Below are 8,547 nucleotides of genomic sequence, written 5' to 3'. Positions count from 1 at the left end.
AAAACATGATTTGAATAATAAAAAAAAAAAAAATGAAGAAAACGCAGAAACAATAATTAATAAAAAACTAGGTATTTAAAAAATATATTATTTTATACAAAAAGAAAAGGGGTTAATAATAAAATAAATAAAATAAAATAATAATAAAAAAAAAAAGAGGGAGAAAATAATAAATAATAATAATATTAGTTTAACTTAAAACTGTTTACACTATTTTACGTTTGTTATAGCAGCCATTGTATTTTATGTTATACATTTTTATGATTGTAAGACAAGCATACTATAGTTAACCTTCAACATATTCATAATGAACTTCACACCTCTCCTCATCATCTTACAACTACACATGGTACATGGATTTATTTCATATGATTGTAATGGACCCAAATTCAACATAACAGCATTTAATAGCTTGTCTGTGGAACCATGCGAACCACTATCAGAAATCCACACCAAATCAATTCAACGAATTCAACTTCTACAAAAAACAGATACCTACCAAATACCTTATAAAACATGCTCAATAATAACAAACTATTTTATAAGTACGTGTTCAATTTTAGAAGATGCCCAAATGGTAGAAATGGTTTTTTCACTGAAATAACTGAATTATAGCAGTGCCCGGCTAGCTCAGTCGGTAGAGCACGAGACTCTTAATCTCGGGGTCGTAGGTTCGAGCCCCACGTTGGGCGCCACTTTGTAATGATAGAGAAAAACAATAGTAAGTTAATCGGGGACTATTATATATTTCTAAATCATTACTTGTAAAAAAAATTATAACTTGATCATATTACCTTTCTGATTCCTGTGTCGATTTGTTTGTTGAAATCGTTGTTCGCGTTCAAGATGTAATATGAGGTGATTAATTTATATTTTAAAATAATTAGACCTTTTTTCTTTGAACCACTATTGTAATTTTATTTAACTTATTTTTAACAATTTTTAATACACGTATTTTAATTAATTACAAACGTTTATAACTTATTTAATATTATGTCTTATTGCATGAACGATCTGCGTAGACTCTTACACTCGCTTTTGACAGTCCGCACAATAAGACAATAAAGACTGCCTGTTTGCGACTACTAGTCTCCTTATATATCTAATTCTTATACAGATAAGAGTGTTTGCGTGTGTATATGTGCATATGTGTGAGTTTTATCTTATATTTAAAGCTATCAATTATTACAATTATTATATATATTATTGTATTTTATTGAATATTACTTATCATACAATTAAAATTTAAGATATATGATGGCCAAGTGCACATCATTACACTTCATTGGTTGATAGGATTACCGTAGGTGGTGATAATAATGTTATTGGTGATGTGGCGTCAAAAGAGGCCTTTTATGTAGTTTATTATAAGCAAGGTGTAATGGTTCTCGGTTTTATGAATTTGATTTGGGAACAGAGGCTGGAGAATTTCGTTGATCTGATAATCTTCTGTTATCTCTTCCATTATTGGAGGGGATGTGAATGTAAGATTGGGGTTTTTATTGTAGGGGTGTGTATGGCCGTATCTTGGATGTCGATGTCTGCGAGGAAGTGTACGGAAGGTTGCGTAGTGTTAGAGTTGTGGCGGGGGATTTACACATGTGATTCTGTCATCGGTTAAGAATACTCTGAAATCGGTCTGGTTGTGAAGTAGTGATAAACATCTTGGGAGATTTGGTGCGTCTTCATGTTTGATAAAATATTGACGGCGGAAGCTTAAGATGTGCTCATATTTCTCGATATTGATACCAGCTTTGAGATAAGCAATTTCAGAAACTGGAGCATAATTGATATTTTGAAGCGCGTCGATTAGAACCTGGTTGGGGAAAGAGGGACATACATTTGATATGACCATCCTCTTGGAAGAATTTATGAGTCAACGTACTTGTATTAGCTGATCATTAATTGTAATGATTTACAAGTAGTTTATTTTTTTTTATTTTAATTTAATGCAAAAAACATTAATGGAGAACAATTAAAAAATTCCACTAAATTTATGCTGTTTTTGAGTCATAAATATTCTAACTATAGTTATTAATTACGAACTACTGTTTACAAAAAGTCAGGTTTATACAAAAAAATAAAATGGTTATACCTGTTATATATATTTATGTATGCTCAATTGTTTTAAAACACACTTCACATGTATTTTACAAACAGCTTGAATGCATATATATTAAACATCAATGAAATTTATATTATTTAATCAAAAAACAAATTAATGTCAACATATATAACATACATTAGTTTATTATAAAAACATTTTTATACAATTTACTCAAATAAAAACTAATAACTCCGGCGATACTTACTACAAGTTCTACATCGTATCGTATATAAATAAAAAAATGTTCTCTTACGATTATTTAATTTTACTTAGTAATATTTTAATTGTAGCAGTACACGCACACTCTCAAAGTCGACCAAGTAAGATTTTATTTTAAAAATAAATTTGAATTTTTACTCAATTACTATTCCTGTGTAAATTGATTAAATTCTCCTTTGGTCATAAGGACATGCGTTCTTAAATATTTTATTAGTGCATTTAAATCCTTATTTGATATAGTTACCAGACTACAAATCAATAAATATATAGCAACAATTAGTACATTGTTATTTTCTCTTTTAAAAACAACACAATAATTTGTTAGAAATGTTTTGAATTTAATGTGACAAGATCGTTTGTGATTGCTTTATATACCATACAAACTAAAATGAAATCTCCGTACTTTTTTTGTACCATCGTTCTGGATATCTCAAAAAAATTCCTTCGTCCAAATATCTCCAAATACAAAACCTGTTATATTGTCAAATTGAAATAATTATATTTTTTTTTAGGTTCATATAAGTAGGATAAAATGGTATGTTCTAGAGCCGCATCCCACCGCATCCCGCATCCCGCCACCGCGAACGTGCACGACTTGTATTATTGTTATCATATACGTATGCATACAACCAGTTATCGTTTGTTATCACATGGTATAATACACGTGCGTGATTTATATTTAATCAGATATCACACATTTAATCGGTTATCGCACATTTAATCAGTTATCACGTGTTATCAAACATTATTTTTTAATATTAATTATTTTAATATATATCACTGACGTATTTAAAATAAGAGACATTTATCTGTGTTCAAATAAATATCAATAAACAATCAATGAACAAATTATTGAAAACACACGTACGGGACCACCCGATAAAATTTAATTTGAAACTTGAGGCTACGTACAACCGCCCTAACGTACCAAATTCATCGGAGAATAGGGTGTTCAAAACATCGGCGGTCGAAATTTTCTCAGATAGTGACATTAGTACGATTATTGAGAGTGAATACATGAAGTTGATGAAGGAGGATGATGAATATAAATCACGCGGAAGTGGATTTACATTAGAGACTATAGATGGGTTATTGTTGGCGGTATATAAATATACACCGATGGGTGGTTCGTCTTATATTCAGTTGCCGGTGTTTATCGAAAATATGCGAGCTACCATCAACCCTCAAAACACGGACCAGGAATGTTTTAAGTGGGCGATTCTCGCGAGGCATGTGACGGGGGCGGCTGTACATCGTGTTGGTGATAATTATAGGCAGCACGAGAACAAATACAATTTCGTGGGTATTTCGTTCCCAACGTCTCTCTCCGCCAAGTAAAGATTTTGAAAGAAATAATCCGAACGTATCTGTCAATGTTTACGGGCTCGAAAAGAAGTTTCAACCACCTAAGAAATATCCCACATACGAGGTGTCCCGTTACGGGTAGTCGATGAAGAGAAGACAAACCATTTCAACTTGTTGTTGGTGACGGACGGTGACAACACACACTACGTGTATATATCAAATTTTTCACGACTTTTAAGACGTCAAAAAACATCACACACACTGAGAGAGTCGTGTTTTGTAAACAATGTTTCACGAGTTTCGACGACAGGCGTCTTGAATACAAGTTGAGCGGGCAGGAGGCTTTGAATCAGCATAAACTAATATGTGGAACACATAGACCCATATTACCAATTATGCCAGCAGAGGGGAGTATTTTGGAGTTTGAAGGTTGGGGTAAAACACAACGACATCCCGTAGTCATTTACGCGGATTTTGAAGCTATCTTGGTGAAGGTGGATGAGAAAAAGGGAAAAAGCACGACAGTAATACAGAGGCATGTACCTATGAGTTACGGTATATATGTGAAAACGACGGAAAATGTACCTATCGAACTGCTTGAAAAACATGACATACCTACATCAGTAATTATTCACCGAGGATCAGAGACGCATACGGAGGTGGCAAAACATTTTGTTGAGACAGTTGTAGATTTATCCAGAAAATTGAAGACCTTTAAAGTCTAATAAAAAAATAATTATGAGCGAGGAACAACAAGATGAGTATGATAACAGTACAACGTGTAATTTATGTAAAAAAGATTATACATCTATAAACGGAAAAGTACGAGACCACTGTCACTTGTCTGGACAGTATCGTCAAACTATTTGCAACAGATGTAATCTGACATTGCAAATTTCGTACCGTGTTTCCTTCACAATTTAAGCAATGATGATGCTCACTTCATTGCCGTGGAGCTGGGATATGATGAGCGCAGTACAACAGTGATTTCTAAAAGCGAGGAGAAATTCATCTCATTCAGCAAATATATTTCAAACAAATTTACCCTTCGATTTATAGACACTTATAGATTCATGACTTCAAGCTTATCTACACTCTCGAAAAATTTAATTACACCAGGATTTGATAAGTTTAGGGAAACTTCGAAACATTTTGCCCGTGATGATATGGCTTTTGTAACACGGAAGGGGGTGTATCCATATGAGTACACAGATGGTTGGGGGAAATTGGATGAAGCTACACTACCAACAAAGAGTCTTTCTATAGCACACTAACTGAGGAAAATATAAAAGACATGGAATACCGACACGCCGAGAAAGTTTGGAGGCATTTTGATTGTAAGGCTCTAGGCGAGTATAGCGATCTATATTTGAAAATAGACGTATTACTGCTAGCGGATGTCTTTGAAAACTTTCGAGACATATGCCCGACAACATATAGCCTCGATGCGGCATTTTATTACACTGTTCCTGGACTAAGCTTTGACGCGTGTTTGAAATTCACCTCCATAAAACTAGAACTTTTATCTGATTATGATATGTTGATGATGTGTGAAAAAGGTAAGTTTTTAAAAATAATATATATATTACATTTATTAATTAACTATTCTGTTATAGGTATACGTGGAGGTCTTACACAAGCAAGCATGCGTTATGGGAAGGCGAATAATCTGAAAACACCTGAATACGAAACGAGTAAACCAGATTCATGGATAATTTATCAAGACTGTAATTATATATATATATATATTTTTTTTTTCAAAAAAGATTATCTTTTAAACTTTATTTTTGTTTAGGTAATAACTTGTATGGCTGGGCAATGTCCGAGTACATACCATATGGTGGCTTTGAATGGATAGAACCTACACTTGACGGATTAGAAAATTTAAACGATACTTCAGATATAGGACGGATGTATGAGGTCGACATAGAGTATCCACAGCGTTTACATGACGATCATAATGATCTGCCATTCTTACCGAACAGTGGTATACCACGTGGATCTAAAATAAAGAAACTCATGGCGACACTAGAATCTAAAGAACGTTATATTGTACACTACCGTATTTTGAAACAGGCGATGGCAAATGGTTTGAAAGTGAAAAAGGTAAATGTTTTGATCATATAAAAAGTATATATAATATATTAACGATAACTTTGTTTTAGGTTTACAGGGTATTGCAGTTCAAACAGTCTAAATGGCTTGCCAAATATATTAATTTAAATTCTGGGATGAGGAAGAAGGCGATGAACCAGTTTGAGATTGATTTCTATAAACTGATGAACAATAGTGTATTTGGTATGTCACTTTATACTATATAGTATATATATAATCATTTTTACTAACATTTTATTTTTACAGGAAAAATGATGGAATCGGTGAGATCAAGGATTAAGATGGAACTTGTTTCGAGCGAACAGCGCTTACAGAAATTAATGAACCGATCGACATTTAAATACTGCACTAATTATGAACATACAAATATAACAGCTGTAACAATGGATAATAAAATCATAAATTTCTGTAAACCAATCTATATTGGTATGTATACTCTATATTTTTTGTCATCCATTTATTAACATATTTTGTATAGGTTTAGCGGTGCTTGATATATCGAAAACGATGATGTATGATTATCACTATAATGTGATGAAGGCGCATTATAGTGATAACATCAAGCTGATGTATACTGATACTGGTAAATATACTAAAACTAATCTCATGTATATACATAATTTATCATTCTTTTTCCAGATTCTTTGATATATCATATCAATACCACAGACTTTTATGCAGACTTGACGGCTAACCGCAACTTGTTGGATAGGATGGACACCGCAAATCTTCCTCGTGACCATCCGTGTTATGTAGCAGATAGAAAAAAGATACCAGGTTACTTTCCGATGAGACTGATGGACATACCATGACAGAGTTTTGCGCACTACGCGCAAAATCGTATGCATATAATATACATGCAGGAGAAGAGGACGAGCGGAAAGATAATGATGACAGAGTAGGAAGAGAAAAGATCAAGGCCAAGGGGATAGGAGTCATGTGGTTAAGAATCACATGACGTTGGAAGACCACAGAAAGTGTTTGTTTGATGAATCTGGAGTGGAGGCATGCAAGAAGAATGTATCTATTCGCTCATTCAAACGCTAGTTGATGACGATAAAAACGATAAAGCTAACTTACAACAGTTATGACGATAAGAGAGTGGTATTGGACGATAAAATCCATACCTTGGCTCACGAACACTATAGTTTAGGGTAAGTTTTTAAATTATTTTATATTTTTTTTAAAATTATTTTACTTATATTTATAATTTTATAGGAATGATGACGAGCAGATTGTTGATTGGCCAGATCATGAGATAGATGCTAGTGGTCATGAGTGGGATGAATCAGATAAAAATTTTATGAGAATGTTTTTACGGGAATGCATGTCCAAATAATTAAATACCGTGTATATTTCTAATTTGTAAATATCATGTATATATACTTTGTTATATATTATAATACCATGTGTTTGTTTATTTTTATTGTAAATATCACTTGAATAATTTGTATATATTAATGTAATCTATAACCAATTATTGAAAATGTAAGGGTACCTATGTAAAATAAAAAAAACCAATGTTAAAATATTAATATGTTTATTAAATAAATGTATATACATTTTTAAGAATTATTTATAAACCATTTTCTTATAGCAAATACTTTGTAAAATGTACATCGTTTTGGATTATACTCCATATGAAAAATACAGCAAGGTAAAGTTTCGTCATTACATATTTGATCCAAACGAGGGCAGCCCAAGTTTTCAATGTTGATGAGGGCGACGTGAGATATATACTCTATGAGAACTTGTTTTTTCTGTTCACCTTTGACGTAAATGCAGGTAAACTTTAATGAATTCAATATTTTTCCGAGTTCTTCATACTCTATGTCACCGTGTTCTATAGATAGTTGATGATAATTACGCTCCAGCCACTTGTTGGTTTTACGACTTTTGTTATCCTCCATCGATTTTGAATGTTTAAAAATCCAGTGTTGGGTCGCCCATGTTGCCGTGTCTACTATAGACATTTCTTTAATCATATATTTATTGTTGACGCCAAGTACACATTGCATGTCCAAGATGGCCGAAGTCATTACAGCTTGTCTTTATAATACGTTTCAATAGTATTAAGACGACTGAGTATAGCTGGTATTATTTTTTTAATTTCGTCTATACTTTGTTCGATTGATTGAAATGATATTTCGCCTCTTGTCATATGCTCAGCTATCTGTATACATGTCAATTGTACCGCTTCTACTTGTACTTCTTGAATTTGTTCGGATTTCTGATTTTCTTCGAATAATGTTCGATTTTATCTAATCTAGACGAAAACGATTTGACTTGCTACTAGAACGGATACTCAGCTATTAACAATTTTGATCACCAATATAAAGTAGGAAATATTGATAACGCTAGTGTCAGCGGCATCCGCGACATCCTGGCGACCGGTAGAAGACATTTATTTGTGATTATTACTGCCATTAGGCAGGAAAAAGTTACAATAATGTCCAGGTTGTGTGTGAAACGATAGTGTCATTTAGTTAATTGAATAAGATGGAAGCTATTAGTATATCGAATAATCCTAATGGTAGGGTATTTTCTTTAATTGAATACATATAAATATTGTTCAATATAAATGGTCAGTGTGTGAATATTCAATTGAATACATATTATCGTTAATACGACGGAAGTGCCTTTCAATGGACATTGCTATGGCGTTTTTTCAATAATAATAGTTTTCGCTAAGAAATATGTTTGAATATTGATATTTAATTGAATCAGGATAATGTACCTACTAATGGCAGGAATGTATCTTATTGTACTTCGAAAGTGTCTTTAATAACTGATAACTGATT

General features: G+C 32.6%; 1 non-coding gene and 1 pseudogene across 1 annotated transcript; both read left to right on the top strand.

Annotated features, from left to right (window-relative positions):
- Positions 1-619: 619 nt before the first annotated feature.
- Trnak-cuu lies at positions 620-692 on the top strand. The gene has a single exon. It is a non-coding gene; the product is annotated as a tRNA-Lys (tRNA).
- Positions 693-3,185: 2,493 nt separating this feature from the next.
- Positions 3,186-7,102, top strand: LOC113559226 (annotated as a pseudogene).
- The last annotated feature ends 1,445 nt before the right edge of the window (positions 7,103-8,547 follow it).

This window comes from Rhopalosiphum maidis, chromosome 3, assembly GCF_003676215.2.
Source record: "Rhopalosiphum maidis isolate BTI-1 chromosome 3, ASM367621v3, whole genome shotgun sequence".
Taxonomy (NCBI): Eukaryota; Metazoa; Arthropoda; class Insecta; order Hemiptera; family Aphididae; genus Rhopalosiphum; species Rhopalosiphum maidis.
Note: the sequence above shows the minus strand (reverse complement) of the source record. Positions and strands in the feature narration are given on the sequence as shown.